The following is a 14,340-nucleotide window of genomic DNA, read 5'->3' on the forward strand; positions in this document are numbered from 1 at the left end:
GGTCATCAATGGTTTTCATCAATTGTATCTTTCCAATTTACAGGATCTTATCTGCTTTGCCCTTCCACCAGGCTACCACCTATTGTTCTGAAGAAGATGGGCAGAGGATTCCTCCCTATCAAAAGGTAATATTTGTGGCTTAATAAAGCATGGGTATTAGGAGTGGATTGCTGGACTGAATCCATAAATGTTAAATGCTTTTTAAAAAGGAAGACCTTACCCCAGATGAGTGACTATTACAGTAGGCCAACTTTTTGCTGCTATATTTATATTTGAGTTCTTGCTTTACAGTCTGGATCTTTATCTACTGTATATTTGGATCAAGAGGCTCTACCTGGTGCAATGTGTATAAGAGGCTCTACCTGGCACAATGTGTATAAGAGTCTCTACCTGGTGCAATGTGTATAAGGGGCCACCTGGCACAATGTGTATAAGAGGATCTACCTGGCACAATAGGTATAAGAGACTCTACCTGGTGTAATGTGTATAAAGGGATACTTGGCACAATGTGTATAAGAGGCTCTATGTGGCGCAATATGTATAAGAGGCTCTACCTGGTGCAATGTGTATGAGGTGCTACCTGGTGCAATGTGCATAATGGGCTACCTGGTGCAATGTATATAAGATGCTCTACCTGGAGCAATGAGTATAAGGGTCCACCTGGCACAATGTGTATAAGAGGCTCTACCTGGCACAATGTGTATATAGTGATACCTGGCACAATGTGTATAAGAGGCTTTACCTGGCACAATGTGTATAAGAGTCTCTACCTGGTGCATTGTGTATAAGGGGCCACCTTGCGCAATGTGTATAAGAGGATCTACCTGGTGCAATGGGTATAAGAGACTCTACTTGGTGCACTGTGTATAAAGGGATACCTGGCGCAATGTGTATAAGAGGCTCTACCTGGTGCAATCTGTATAAGGATTAAACTTAGAAAATTGTGGTTTTTACTGCACACCGGGGTATCTATATGTATCGGGGAGTGCTGCTAATATACAACAAGTACGTCCGTCTTCTTTGTTAACTAATAAATAATGTGGATATATAGTGCTCAACCCCTTTATTTGCACTATCTGTTGTCAAGGATGTTACAATAAAGGTGTAGTAAACCTGAATTAACTGCTAGATGACAAATTGTGTTTGTGGTAAGCAACAGAGTGTTCTGATATGATGCAATGGGAACACTTGCACACAGCCTGACAATATAGTGAAAAAGAATTATGCAGTAAACGGAAATGTATTAACCAATTAGTTTTTATTGAGGAGACACAGTGCTCCTAACTAATTAGGTGTTGTTAGTAACTTTCTAACTGTGTGGAAATCTTAATTTTGTCCATGCAAAAATGTCCAAATTGTTGTGAGATGTCTCTCACCGCAGTTAAATAAACAAAAATGCTTTGGGAATGAGTTAGATGGAAATCCGGGGTTATTGCTGACCGCAATTGAGTTCAATTGTCAATGTCAATTCTGATGAGGAACAGTGGATTAAGATAAATGTGAATCCGTTTTTGTTGCTAATAACAATAAGTCCAGTAGCGTCAATAACAATGAATGGTGGGGGATATATGTTCTGGGGGTATGGCGTCCCGTTCCCGCAGGTGCATATACTTACCCTTCTTCTTTTGAACTGTCTGAAGCTGCCGCTGGACAACATGTCTCCGTCCGCTCCCTGTCCAGGGCTCAGGTGGATGCTGTCACTCTGTGTTCAAGCCTGCACACTGATGCCTGGATCTTCCGGGACCACCGGTGACTGCAGCAGTTTTGGGTACTGGCAACTTGGTAGAAGTGCATGGTCTGCGGCGTGCTGCAGCGCTGCCGATCGCTTGACTTCACATGCCTGTGAAGGAGACTAGGGTTGCGGTGCAGGAGATGTCCGCTTCTCTTCTCAGATAATCTTTGTGATGCAGTGTCCTCCAACACGTTTCGGCCCTTAGAGGCCTTCCTCTGGGAGATAGGTGCATGCCTCTATGCAATGGATGTGTTTAAATAGGGAGCCTTAGCCGCCTGTCCATCTGATTGGTGTTAAGTGTCCATTCAGTGATTGGATGCTGGGGTTGTCAATCAATAAATGTATCCAATCTCATTTCTAATTGTTCTTCTTTTGGAATGCAGTTTACCATTAATGATGTTGCCAAGTGATTAGCAATGATTCCCTGTCATTCTAACATTAGTAAAATGGGATGAGTTTTATATATCTAAAACTCGGCACCTAAGTGCACGAAATCTGGAATTATAATTCACTTGGGAATTCAATTGTAGGTTTTTTGATCTTAAATATTGTCCAAACTGTTTGTAAGTAAATGAGTGTAAGATGGGTGTATAGATCAATTGTACCAAAGTAATTGTTCTAGTCTATTTGCATGAACAAATTATGATATGACTATAGGTTGTTACTAACTGCAGATGTATATAATCTCTATAGAGCTTGGATGGGTTAATTTCTTAAATTGTCACTTTTTTACTTACTGTGAATGAATAAGCAATGAGAGTTCAACTATTTGCATATAATGGACCTGACTTCGCTGTCTAGGTTGAGACCTCTGGGTGTCAGTGTGTTCATCTCAATTATCATTATCATTATCAAGTAATTCCGTTGGAAGAATGGCTACTCACACAACGGACAGACCATTGTGTGAGTAGCCATTCTTCCAACGGAATTACTTGATGGATTTATGCTTACAACTATTTGCATGCTTTTTAGATGAATTGTTATGAATTGTTTTAATGGCTTGTTTTAAATAAATTTTGTGGAACATTCGTTTTCACGTTTGGGATTTGCATGATTTTGGAGGAAGAAAAGACCCTTCTGAACCCCTTTTTTTCCACTTTGAATCTGTATTTGGAGGTCTAGTGTTTCCACTTTAAAGTATGATAGAGGTTTTTGCGACTTGATACCAGTTGTGGAGGAAGGACTGGATAAAGATACCTTGATGAGATCCAGCTTTCATACCCATGTGTGAGTTGGGGTACGCCCACTAGACACATTTCTCTACATAAAGATACTGTTATATGAGTCTTCCCTATATTCATTGTGTGAGTGAGGGGTACGCATACCTTATACACATTTCGGTGAAGGGCTCACATGTCGATGTTGTTCATGGAACTATAAGGATATTTCACCCAGTGGAATGAAGGGTGCAATTTAGGCACGGGAGTGATTTATCATTATAAATCATATATGTAATATAAGTTAAAAGAATTTACCACACATTGGCTATTTCTTTTGATTTCATGTTTATGAGGCTATTACATATTGAGTATGCACTTCCATAAACTGTTCTGAGAAGGACGATTTAAAGAAACCTTGATAGGAGTCCTGATATTCATTTCTGTGTGAGTTGGGGTACGATACCCAGGATTATCTTTATACCTTGAGTTTGATGCAGGAGAATAAAAGATACCTTGATGTGTGTAACCTACTCTATATCAGCGTGAGTGGGGGTACGCTGAATAATAATACCATACCATTTTAATTAGGAAAGTACAATTACTTCCTCATCTCTCACGTTTTTTCCCATGCGCCAAAAGAAGCTATTGACTCTATTCTTGCTTTAGATGTGTACACTTTTGAGTATTACTTGTAGTTCCTGTTTGAATTTCGTTGTTGGATCTGCTGGTAACTTTCTGTATGTGGTGGTGTCGTTAAGTAGTCTGAGTGCCTCCTTGTTGTAATCTTCATAATTCAGAACGACTATCCCCCCCTTTATCTGCTGGTTTAACTATGGTGGTTTTGTCTTTGCTTAAGTCTTTGAGTGCTTGTTGTTCAGCTTTTGTCATGTTCTGCTTGCATCTCACTGGTTTATCACAAATCTTGAAAATGTCGTTTTGAACCACATGTGTGAATGTCTCTACCCGTTTGCCCATCATGTTGCTCGGGTAAAAAGTGGATATAGGTTTGTGTTTGGTGTGTTTATAAATGTCAGTATTTGGTGGTTTGTATTGTGGTGCTGGTGTTTGATGAAAAAACTTCTCTAACGTTAGTTTTCTTGTGAATTTATGGATGTCCAAATAAGTGTTGAATTTGTTAATGTTCGAAGTGGGAGCGAATTTTAAACCCTTATCAAGTGCACTAATATGATCTTTGCTTAATGTTGTGTCGCTAAGATTAAAAATTCCCTTTCCTGGAGTAATGTTGATCCTTGGTCCTGTTTTTTTGCTGCTGCCTTTTCCCCCGCTACATCCTCGCCTAACTCTTCTTTCTTTCTTTTTGTTTGTTTTCTCTGTTGTGTTGCAGGTCCTAGTTATGGGCCTATCCCCTGTCCTAAAAAATGTTGCTCGGTACATGGTTTGTCAGTGGAACCACCTTGTTGGGATTCTATATTGCTCGTTGTGATTGGTAGTGATTGTGTTTGTAGCTCAATTGTTGCTTGGATGTCATGCCAACCTCTTTCCAGTGATTGGCGTGCTACTTCAAAATCTAGGTCAAAATCCTCCTCTATATCATGTATGGAGAAGTATGTTCCGTGGGTTCTGATGTCTGTAAAGTCACTGTCTGAGTCTATGGTGATTCATTCCTTTTCTACCTTGTGAGTCTTGGTGCTGTGGAGTCTGGTCATGTACTCTTGATAGGTCAATTTCAGTCTTTTGTACACCGGTGTACCTGGTGGCTGAATATTGTCTTTTGTACTCTGATTTGTTTGTGCTCTAGTATTTTTTGGTGAACTGACTTTGCGAAAAGTCTTCTTTTTCTTGTCCTTACTGATGCTTTCGTTGGACTGTCTGTATGTGTTGCTTTTGATCACTTATTTATCTCTTAAGATTTTGTTTTTCTTGATGGTGATGATGTTTATCTTCTGCTTGTTTGATTTTAGCCAAGGTAAGACTGGTTAGGGTATGGAATTCTGTGTCTTGTTCGAATGGTTTCAAATTGTCATTGAGATTCTCAATGTCTTTTTCTAGCTGAATAAGTTCTTCTTTTTGTGTGTCTATCAGGAGTTGTACTAATGCTTGTGAACATTTGTTCAATATATCGTTCCAATGTTCTATTAACGTGGTGTTTTGGTGGTAATGGGATGGGATTTTTTTTGATCTTGAGACCTTTGGGTACTATATTGCTGTTGTGGTACCAGTCTAATGTCTGTGTATCCCACCAAAGTTTGTTCTCCTTGTATACTAATTTTTCTAGTGTTTTGTATGTAGTAAGGAAATCACTTATTTGTGTGTCTGAGGCATTTCTATTTTCCTGTGGTGAAAACACTATTTGTGCCCTTAGAGTCCTATCTAGTCTGTTTCTTGTCAGTCCCATATGTGTCTTATTTAATACCTCTTGCAGCAGTAATGGACAGTAAGGGTTAAACTTAGAAAATTGTGTTTTTTACTGCGCACCGTCATATCTATATGTATCGGGGAGTGCTGCTAATATAGAACAAGTACTTCCGTCTTGTTTGTTAACTAACAAATAATGTGGATATATAGCGCTCAACCCCTTTATTTGCCCTATCTGTTGTCAAGGATGTTACAATAAAGGTGTAGTAAACCTGAATTAACTGCTAGATGACAAATAGTGTTTGTGGTAAGCAACAGAGTGTTCTGATATGATGCAGTGGGAACACTTGCACACAGCCTGACAATATAGTGAAAAAGAATTATGCAGTAAACGGAAATGTATTAACCAAGCTGTATAAGGGGCTACCTGGTGCAATATATATAAGACTCAATGTACAGATGAGCCACGCTAGTCGTAGCTCTGTCTGTGACTAGGCGTGCCCGGCCAGGCACGCCCGGACGCTGTGAGCATCTCCGTCTGGATGAGCACGCCCGGACGGAGATGTGCCCCATTCACTTGAATGGACAGCATCTCCGTCCGGGTGGGCATGCACGCCCAGAGACACGTACAATGAGAAGCGGCTCTGTGCACTCCCGGCATGACTAGGCGGATGGATTGCCTAGTCACGCCGGGCATGCACGCCTGCGATCAGGCACGCAAAGATAAAGGAGGCTCCATCTGTATACAAGTAATCCTTCCTACTTTGGTATTGACTCTACCTACAGTTGGTTTGGTACCACCCACATGAGTCCACTTCTAGAATTTTACCAGGGCCACTTTTGTTTTCCAATCAGCCCCTTTTTACAACTGGTCATACATGGTAAGCTGGTTCCTGGGGACATGCTGACTGCCTATAGTGTACCTTTAGACAAATAGTAAACTGTTCATTTGGTCAAACACATAATACAGTAGGTCATATAGGTGAATAATTTGCAGTTAATATACACAAAGGGTTATTTAATATAATCTTATGATTTAGGTGGCACAAAAATTCGACATCCTGAAAAAGTCCAGTCTCTATTGACTACGATAAGTTATATTCAATATTCTCCATATTTTAAGTATTCTCCACCTGAAATGGTTACAGTCAAAACACCTGAGTTTTGCCTTTAAAAAAATCTGCTTTAAATTCTACAGCAAAAATGACTGAGAAACCGTGATTTTGACAAATTGTGCTTTATTACTTTTTCCTGAGTGTCAAATCAATTTTGCAGACAAAATATTACATACCCTATTAAAGTCTTGTGTTGACTTGTGGTGTGCGTTTCGGTGTGGATGGACACCTTTTATCAGAGCTCCATGTTGGGATACCTAGCCTGCTTTAAGCAATAGAAGAAACCTTCTCCCTGCCGCACAAAGGGAGAATAGAGATGGGTATATGAAAATCTGAGGGTCTGACCCTAATTATAGAGCTAGAAGTGGCCTTTCTTCCCAGAGCCTGGCCCACACAAGGGCCAGTATATAGATAATTTCCCATATCAATCTGTATACTTACCTGATATAGTGGGCTTCCTGGCTTGAGCTATGTTTAGGATGTCTCCTCCCACTAATGGCTGGAATTTTAGCACTTGTAATGGCAGGCCTGGGGTACTGCGATCTTGCTAATGGACTTGTCGGCTGTCAGGAGCCGGTAGAGCTGAGAGTGATGACTGGAAATTTGCAGTGTGTGGAGAGAGTGCTCCAGTTGTGTCCTCCGAGAACTAGTGGTTTGGAGCTGGAGGCACCTGGACTGCTGTTTGGAGCTTGGCTGTTCAAGGAGTGATTCATCCTAGTTGCCTTCTGTGTGGTCAGCCAGTCTGCTCATGGTAGTGTGTGTGCAGTCTGGGTTACAGCAACAGCGTAAACTTCTGCCCCCACATTGAGCCCTGCTTATTTCTGGGCCTGCTGAGGTGTTTCTCCTAAGTAGGACTTTGGTGTCGACAGCCTTGACTGTAAGTGTCCATGATCCTTGAGCCTTTGTTGTGTATCTGAAGCATGTGACTCTTAGCTGGTTCCTGCCTGCTAAGGCTCCTATAGCTTGGAGTTGCACACTCAACTCTTCCTGTGATCCCTAGTACACCTAGGGTGGCTAGCCTTCCTTTCACCTATTGAGTTTGAATCTTTAGCAGTGGTAATCCTTATGTGTGACCAGCTCTGATTCCTAATCTAATGTCCTAGATTACCCTGAGCTAGACTTCTTGTGCGAATAAATATAGCCACAGTTGCTGCTGCACAGGGCGTTCGGTGTTTCTCAGTCTGTTGGGGCTACAAGGTGTGGATCTGCAAGAAGTTGCTTGTGTTTACCTGTGAAGGGACAACAACTACCCGGCATGATCTCTGAAGCAGTTACCTTCCCTAGTAACATCCAGGGATTTTTTTTTCATAATGATTGGCAGTACTATGGGTGGAGCACCTTGGTCTTTTGCTGGTCTCCTCCTGGTTGAATAGATGGCGCGGTTTGTTGCCTGCTTCCAGGCATATATTTAGTCAGGCACAGATTGTGCATAAGAAGTGACTCTAGTACCATAAGGAAGGGCTATACATCTTGGGACTATCCCTAGCATGGTCTTCCGTGTTGCTTAGTATATACCTCACAGATTAGCATTAATATTTTCATTTGTTATAGTCACCATCTACAGAAACATTTTTTATTACTGTGCTAAAAACTAACAGTGTTTTTTTGTCTGTTTGCTAGAAGCACAAGTGCACATTAGGATCAGTTTCTGATTTGCACTTTTAAAACTAATTGATATAGATGTTATAGTGCATTGAGCGACTTGAATATTTTTAGGTGCAATCCCATTTATTATAACTTAAAATAGTTGTTAGGTGCACACTGAATTGAATTTTACTTAATGGCTGATTATAACTAAGTCAGCATCTTTGAATTACTGAACATTATAATATTATACAAGTAGAAATGTGGTATAATTAAATCACTGATATTTTTTTTTTTATTGTGTCATTTTTTTATTAAGAAGGAGAAGTAGACAATTCAGCATAAAATGGAATAACAGAAATATATTCAATAAACAAGTGGCCGGGGGGCCAATGTAAATACAATGGTATCAAATTTCTCCAAAGAAATAACAGAAAGGGAGAAACATATAGCATGGTAACATTACAGCTAATGATTGAAAATATAAGTAGAAAGATATTTTTAGAGAAAAAAAAGGAAAACAAAAGAGAGATATAACATCAGGAAGAGGCGGGAGCTCGTAAGGGTTCAAGCTAAAGTAGAGACGACGAGTATTTAGCAAGACAGATAGGTATAGCAAGTAGAAAGGGAGGGACTAAAGAGAGAGATCAAGAGGTGTAGAAGAGAGAGAAAAAAAGAAGAAAGGGAGGTCCTTCCGTGGGTCGGAGGTCTGTTAAGTATGAAGGGTATAAGGGGAGGAGTGAGAGAAAGGGAAAGAGGAGAAGAAAAAAAAATAGGGGAAGGGGGGTTTCGGGGGTAGGACACTAGTTATAGATTGGGATCCATACTTCAATCCTGTATGGGATTCAATCCTGGGAGGGGGTGGTCATGGTGCCGGTACCAGGGAAGCCAGATAGAGTGGAATTTTTGTACGGTGTTGCGTTGGAGGCTGGTAATATATTCCATGTTTGCGACAAACCAGATTCTGTTTATCAGTGTCTGATGGCTGGGAGCTTCAGGGCTCTTCCAATTACATGCTATTTGATATTTGGCTGCGCAAGATATAAAGAGGATCAGTTTTTTTGAGTCCCTAGATATATAGTCAGGTGGGGAGCAAAGGAGGTGGTTAGCAGGTGAGAGAGGTGCAGGCAAATCAATTAGTTGAGCAGAGAGCTTGCAGACCATCGCCCAGTACTGAACGATTACCAGGCAGGTCCACCAGATGTGGTAAAATGTGCCCACTTGGCCGCAATTCCTCCAGCAAAGGTTGGAGGTATCCGGATAAATCCTGTGCAGTCTATCCGGTACCAAGTGCCATCTTGTATATAATTTGTATGAGTTTTCGCGAATAGCCACGCTGATTGAGCATTGCGAAATTGCAGTGCGAATTGTGTTCCACCCCTCCTCACCGAGATGTAGTCCGAGATCTGCCTCCCATGCCAGCTCATGTGGTTCAAGGGGGGGAGATTCAGGATTGAGGATGGATTTATAGAGAAGAGAAATAGCGCCTCGGCAGTGGAAATGGTAGCCGGAGAGAAGAAATAAAGTGACAGATTTGAAGATATTGGTAAAACAGAGAATTGGGTAACTCATCTGTGTTTTGTAGATCAGAGAATGATTTAATGCTGTGTGTACCTGTGAAGTGGTGTATTTTAGTGACACCTGCAGAGATTCAAGGTCGGGCCATTCCTTGGGAGAGCCCAGGGGGGAATGCTGGATTGTTCCTGATGGGGGTTCAAAGGGGAGGGATGAGTAGACAGTTTTAATTTTTTGTTTAGATTCTGCCAATGGCTGAGCGTTAATTCTATTATGGGTGAAGGGTAGTGAAATTGAGAGCATTGTTTTTTAGAGAGCCAAGGTAAATATGAAATCGATGGGATTCCCAAGAGATCACTTTCCAGGTCAACCCACCTTTTAGTGTGCTTTGGGACATGCCAGGCAACCATTTGGCTCAGTCTGGTCGCATCGTAATAACGCCGGAGGATGGGGAGGCTTAGACCGCCGTTCTGAGAATGTTTAGCTGAAATATCCCATCGGATTCTGGGTTTTTTATGGTTCCAAATGAATTTACACAGGGAAGATTGGAGGGTACTAAGAGTCTGGGGAGGAATCGAGATTGGGAGCGTCTGAAATAAGTATAGGAGTTTGGGGAGGGCATTCATTTTTATTGCATTGATACGTCCCAAGCATGAGAGTAAGTAAGATTCCCATTGTTGAATATCTTTAAGGATAGAAGCGATAAGCAGTGGATAGTTAGCTCGGTAGAGAGAACTGTAAGACTTAGCAATAGAAACTCCTAGATATTTAAGCGAGTGTCTGCACCATGAAAAAAACAAAATTCTGTTGTAGTTGAGATATTGCAAGTCTGGGGATGTGTAAGGAGAGGGCTTCGGATTTAGCCTGGTTAAACTTGTATCCAGAAAGGTTACCATATATAGATAATTCTCGGAAGAGATTCGGAAGGGAGATAGTCGGGTTTGTCAAGGTCAAAAGGATATAGTCTGCAAAGAGGGAGATGGTATATTGGGCGTGGTTGATACAGACCCCCGAGATATCAGGGTTGGCCCGGATGCGATTCGCAAGGGGATCAATGACAAGTGCGAATATGAAAGGAGATAGAGGGCACCCCTGTCGGGTTCCATTTGAGATTTTGAAGGGGTCTGACAGCAAGCCATTAGAATGTACCGATGCTGAGGGGTTTTGGTATAGGGCCTGTATAGCCTGGAGAAATTTACCTTAAAAGCCAAAGCGCTGTAGGGTCTGCTGCATGGAAGGCCATGATACTCTGTCGAAATGTTTCTCTGCATCTAGTGCAAGTGCTATGGATGGAACCTTATGTAGATTAATATGATGGATGACATCGATAACGCGTCTAGTGTTGTCCAATGCCTGTCTAGATGGGACAAAGCCCACCTGGTCAGGATGTATGAGTGAGGGAAGAATAGGGTTGTCTATTGGCCAATACTTAGGCAAAGATTTTCAAATCAGAGTTTAGAAGTGATATAGGCCGGTAGTTAGAAAGAAGCTGGGGGTCTTTATCGGGTTTTGGGATCACAGTAATAATAGCCTTAGTTGTGTGGGCGTGGATGGGAGACCCGTCTAGAATAAGATTAAATATCGATGTAAGGTGGGGAAGTAACGCGGGTTGAAAAGTTTTATAGTAGGATATCGGGAAACCATCCAGGTCTGGGGCTTTGGAAGGCTTCTGAGATTTGATAGCAAGGTTGATTTCTTCAGGGGTAATAGGTTTGTCAAGGTCCGAAGAGGTGTTTGAGTCGATGCAGGGTAGGTCAGAGGACGTTAAGTAGTCAGAAGTCGTAGGATGGGCCGAATTTGAAGAAGATAAGGTGTCAGGCAGATTGTAGAGCTGCTCGCAGTAAGCCTTAAAAAGAGAGCTAATAGTCGCTGGATTGTACTGAAGGGAACCATTATCGTCTCTAGCCGGGATAGCGGTGTGCGCCTTCCGAGCTCTCAGTCTGCTGGCCAATAGTGTATCAGCTTTGTTGCTTTTTCATACAATTTTTGTTTTAGCCAGCGGAGTGAGTGCTCAGTTTTTTAGGCCAGTAAGGCGTTCAAGGCTGCCCTGGCAGACGTGAGTTGTGTGTAGAGAGAACGTGAGGGCCGTTGTTTATGCAGGGTTTCTAGGTTATGAACCTCATCTGTGAGGGATGATAATTTTTGTTTATGTTCCTTGTTCCTGTGTGATGCGTAGCTAATGATGTGGCCTCTAATGACAGCCTTATGGGCTTCCCAGACTAATGGGGTACAAGAGGAGTCAGTAATGTTAAAGGAAAAATAATCAGCGATAGCTAGACCAATTTTTTCCTTAAACTTAGGGATTTTCAAAAGTGTCTCATTTAATCGCCAGTTGAGACGGGTTGTCGGAGTGTTGAGAATGTCAAAGGTGGCAGTGATGATGGAGTGGTCAGACAAGGGGTTGGTGATAATAGAGGAATCTGTTATGTGTTTAGAGACTAGAGTGCCACAAAAAAAAAAGATAAATTCGGGAGTATGACTGGTGTGGGATTGAGAAAAACGTATAGTCCCTGGCTGTTGGGTTGAGGGCCCACCAGACATCGAATAGTCCAGCTTCGCGGATGTGTTTGTTTAAGGATCATGAGGATGTGTCACGCTGTGGGCGGGACGGGCAAGAAGATTTATCTAGGTCAGTGTCTGGAATGGCATTAAAGTCTCCCCCAAGTAATAAATAACCTTTCCTGACTTTTGTCAGTTCAGTAAAAAAAGAGTTGAAAAAAGAGGGTTGTCCAAAGTTGGGGGCATAAACAGTGGCAATCGTACATTCCAGATATCCCAGTGTGCCCGTCAGGATGATGTAGCGGTCGTCGGTATCCGTGTGAGTCGAATGCAATGTAAATGGGACTCTGGAGTGAATTAAAATGGCCACGCCATTATGTTTTGATTGGCTAGAGGAATAAAAGGTCATTGGGAAGCGTTTAGTGGACAGGGTCAGGTGCAACTGAGATTTAAAGTGAGTTTCCTGAATAAACACTATTCCCGCTTTAAGAGACTGGAGAGAGAGGAACAGGGACAAGCATTTCTGTGGGGTATTGAGACCCTTGGCATTCAGAGACGCCAAGACTAGGGGCATTTTGGAAGTTGCTTAAAAGGGGAAGTAGGCGGAAGAGATATGAGGGAAAAAGATAGAAAGAGACAGGGGGGAGAGAGAGAGAGAGAGAGAGAGAGAGAAAGAAGAGGGGGTGGGGGGAGAGGGAGTAAAGAAAGGACCCCGACCCAACGGAGGAGAGGGAAGAAAGGAGAAAGAGAAGAAGGAGAAAGTAGATACTAAGAGATAGTATCAGGGGGGAAGGAAGGGGTCTGTGCAGGAGTTCCTTACGACCAGCGAGAAGGAACAGGCACAGAGAGTAGGATCAAGGGATCCGAGGTGAGGGAGTGTCGGGTATCAACCGTGCTCCCTCCACAGGGGGGAAAGGGTAGAGAGGCGGTTCTAAAGGCTAGAAATCAACAGGACTAACTTGTGTAGTAGGTAAAGATAGTGGGGGATTATGTCCCTCCAGTGGTGGTCTATGTGAAGTTTACAATTATGGCCATGAGGTGGAAAAACCAGTGTGTAAAAGACATGTGGGAGAAAAATGGTGCACAGAACCTAACAATAGTCGCAGAAGTAGCAATACTACAGTATTATAAACAATAAAGTTATTAAAAATCTTATCTATACATCTCGGTATATGAACTTGGTTACAAGTAATGTGCTGGCAGTAAAGGAGCGGCAACAAGTGCCGTGAAAACAAAGTCAATAAAGTAGACATAGCTGCGGAGATAGTTATAGCGAGGCTGGAGAAGTAGCATGAGATAAAAAAGAGGCAGATAATTAACAGTAGGCATTCAGCAATAACCAGGATGATGACCTGAAACAGAACAAGCTATCAACGCAGCAACTAGAACAGCATAACGAGAAAAGTGGTCACATAACCGCAGGCGCGAATGCATTTAGGCAGGTCGAGAGTTAGGAATCGGCCCGGGTGGGGGGTCAGAGTCCTCCAAGTGTGACAGAAAGTCCCTTCCTTCTCTCGGATCTTTGATGATGATAGTCTTGCCATTGTAGTCGACCAGCAGTTTAAAGGGGAATCCCCAGCGGTATCGGATCCCGCTCATGCGGAGCGCAGAGGTTAAGTCCCTGAGTTCTCTCCTTTTAAGTATTTATGAGAGAGCCAAATCTTGAAAGAACTGTAACTTGGAGTCCTCAAACATTACGTGTGGCTTGCCCAGAGTTGGGAGGAGAACCAGTTCTTTATCCTTGAAACTGAGAAAGCGCATGATAACGTCCCTGGGGGGATCGCCATCGTGAGATCTAGGCCGGAGAGCCCTATAAGTCCTTTCCAAGGGCAGTTCCCAGGGGCCCATACTTGGTACAAGAACGGAGAATAACCTTTGTAGCTATGACTCGAGAGCCGCTGGGAGTACAGACTCCGTGATATTGTGAATTCAGAGATTATTTCTCCTTTTGCGATTTTCCAGGTCCTCGTTTTTGGCGCGTAGCTCCGAAATATCCTGGATGAGATGGTCGACGTCCCTGACCGCTTCTATGTGATCCTTTTGAAGAATGTTCTGTCTGGATTCCAACTTGGAGGTTCTAGAGGATAGAGATGAAATATCTGATCTGATTGAAGTGGCTGCTCAGTCCAGTTTGGATTCCAGTGACTCTTTAACGTCAACTATAAGTGATTTCAATGCCAGGATATCCTCTTTGGTCGATAAAGCGGGTGAGGGGGACAGATCGTCCATATCTGATGAGGATAGACTAGGAGAAGGGGTGCCTGAGGGCAAGGAAGGTTTGTCGCTCTTATCGTTTTTAGTAAAATGCACGTTTTCTCGTAGTCGTGTTGGACTTAGACATAGTTGTATCTCGGCAAAGAAGTTGAAGTAGAAAAGGGTGAATAAAGCACTGGAAAAGGTGACAAAATTGAAGTATCCA

Source organism: Pseudophryne corroboree, chromosome 3, assembly GCF_028390025.1.
Source record: "Pseudophryne corroboree isolate aPseCor3 chromosome 3, aPseCor3.hap2, whole genome shotgun sequence".
Lineage (NCBI taxonomy): Eukaryota > Metazoa > Chordata > Amphibia > Anura > Myobatrachidae > Pseudophryne > Pseudophryne corroboree.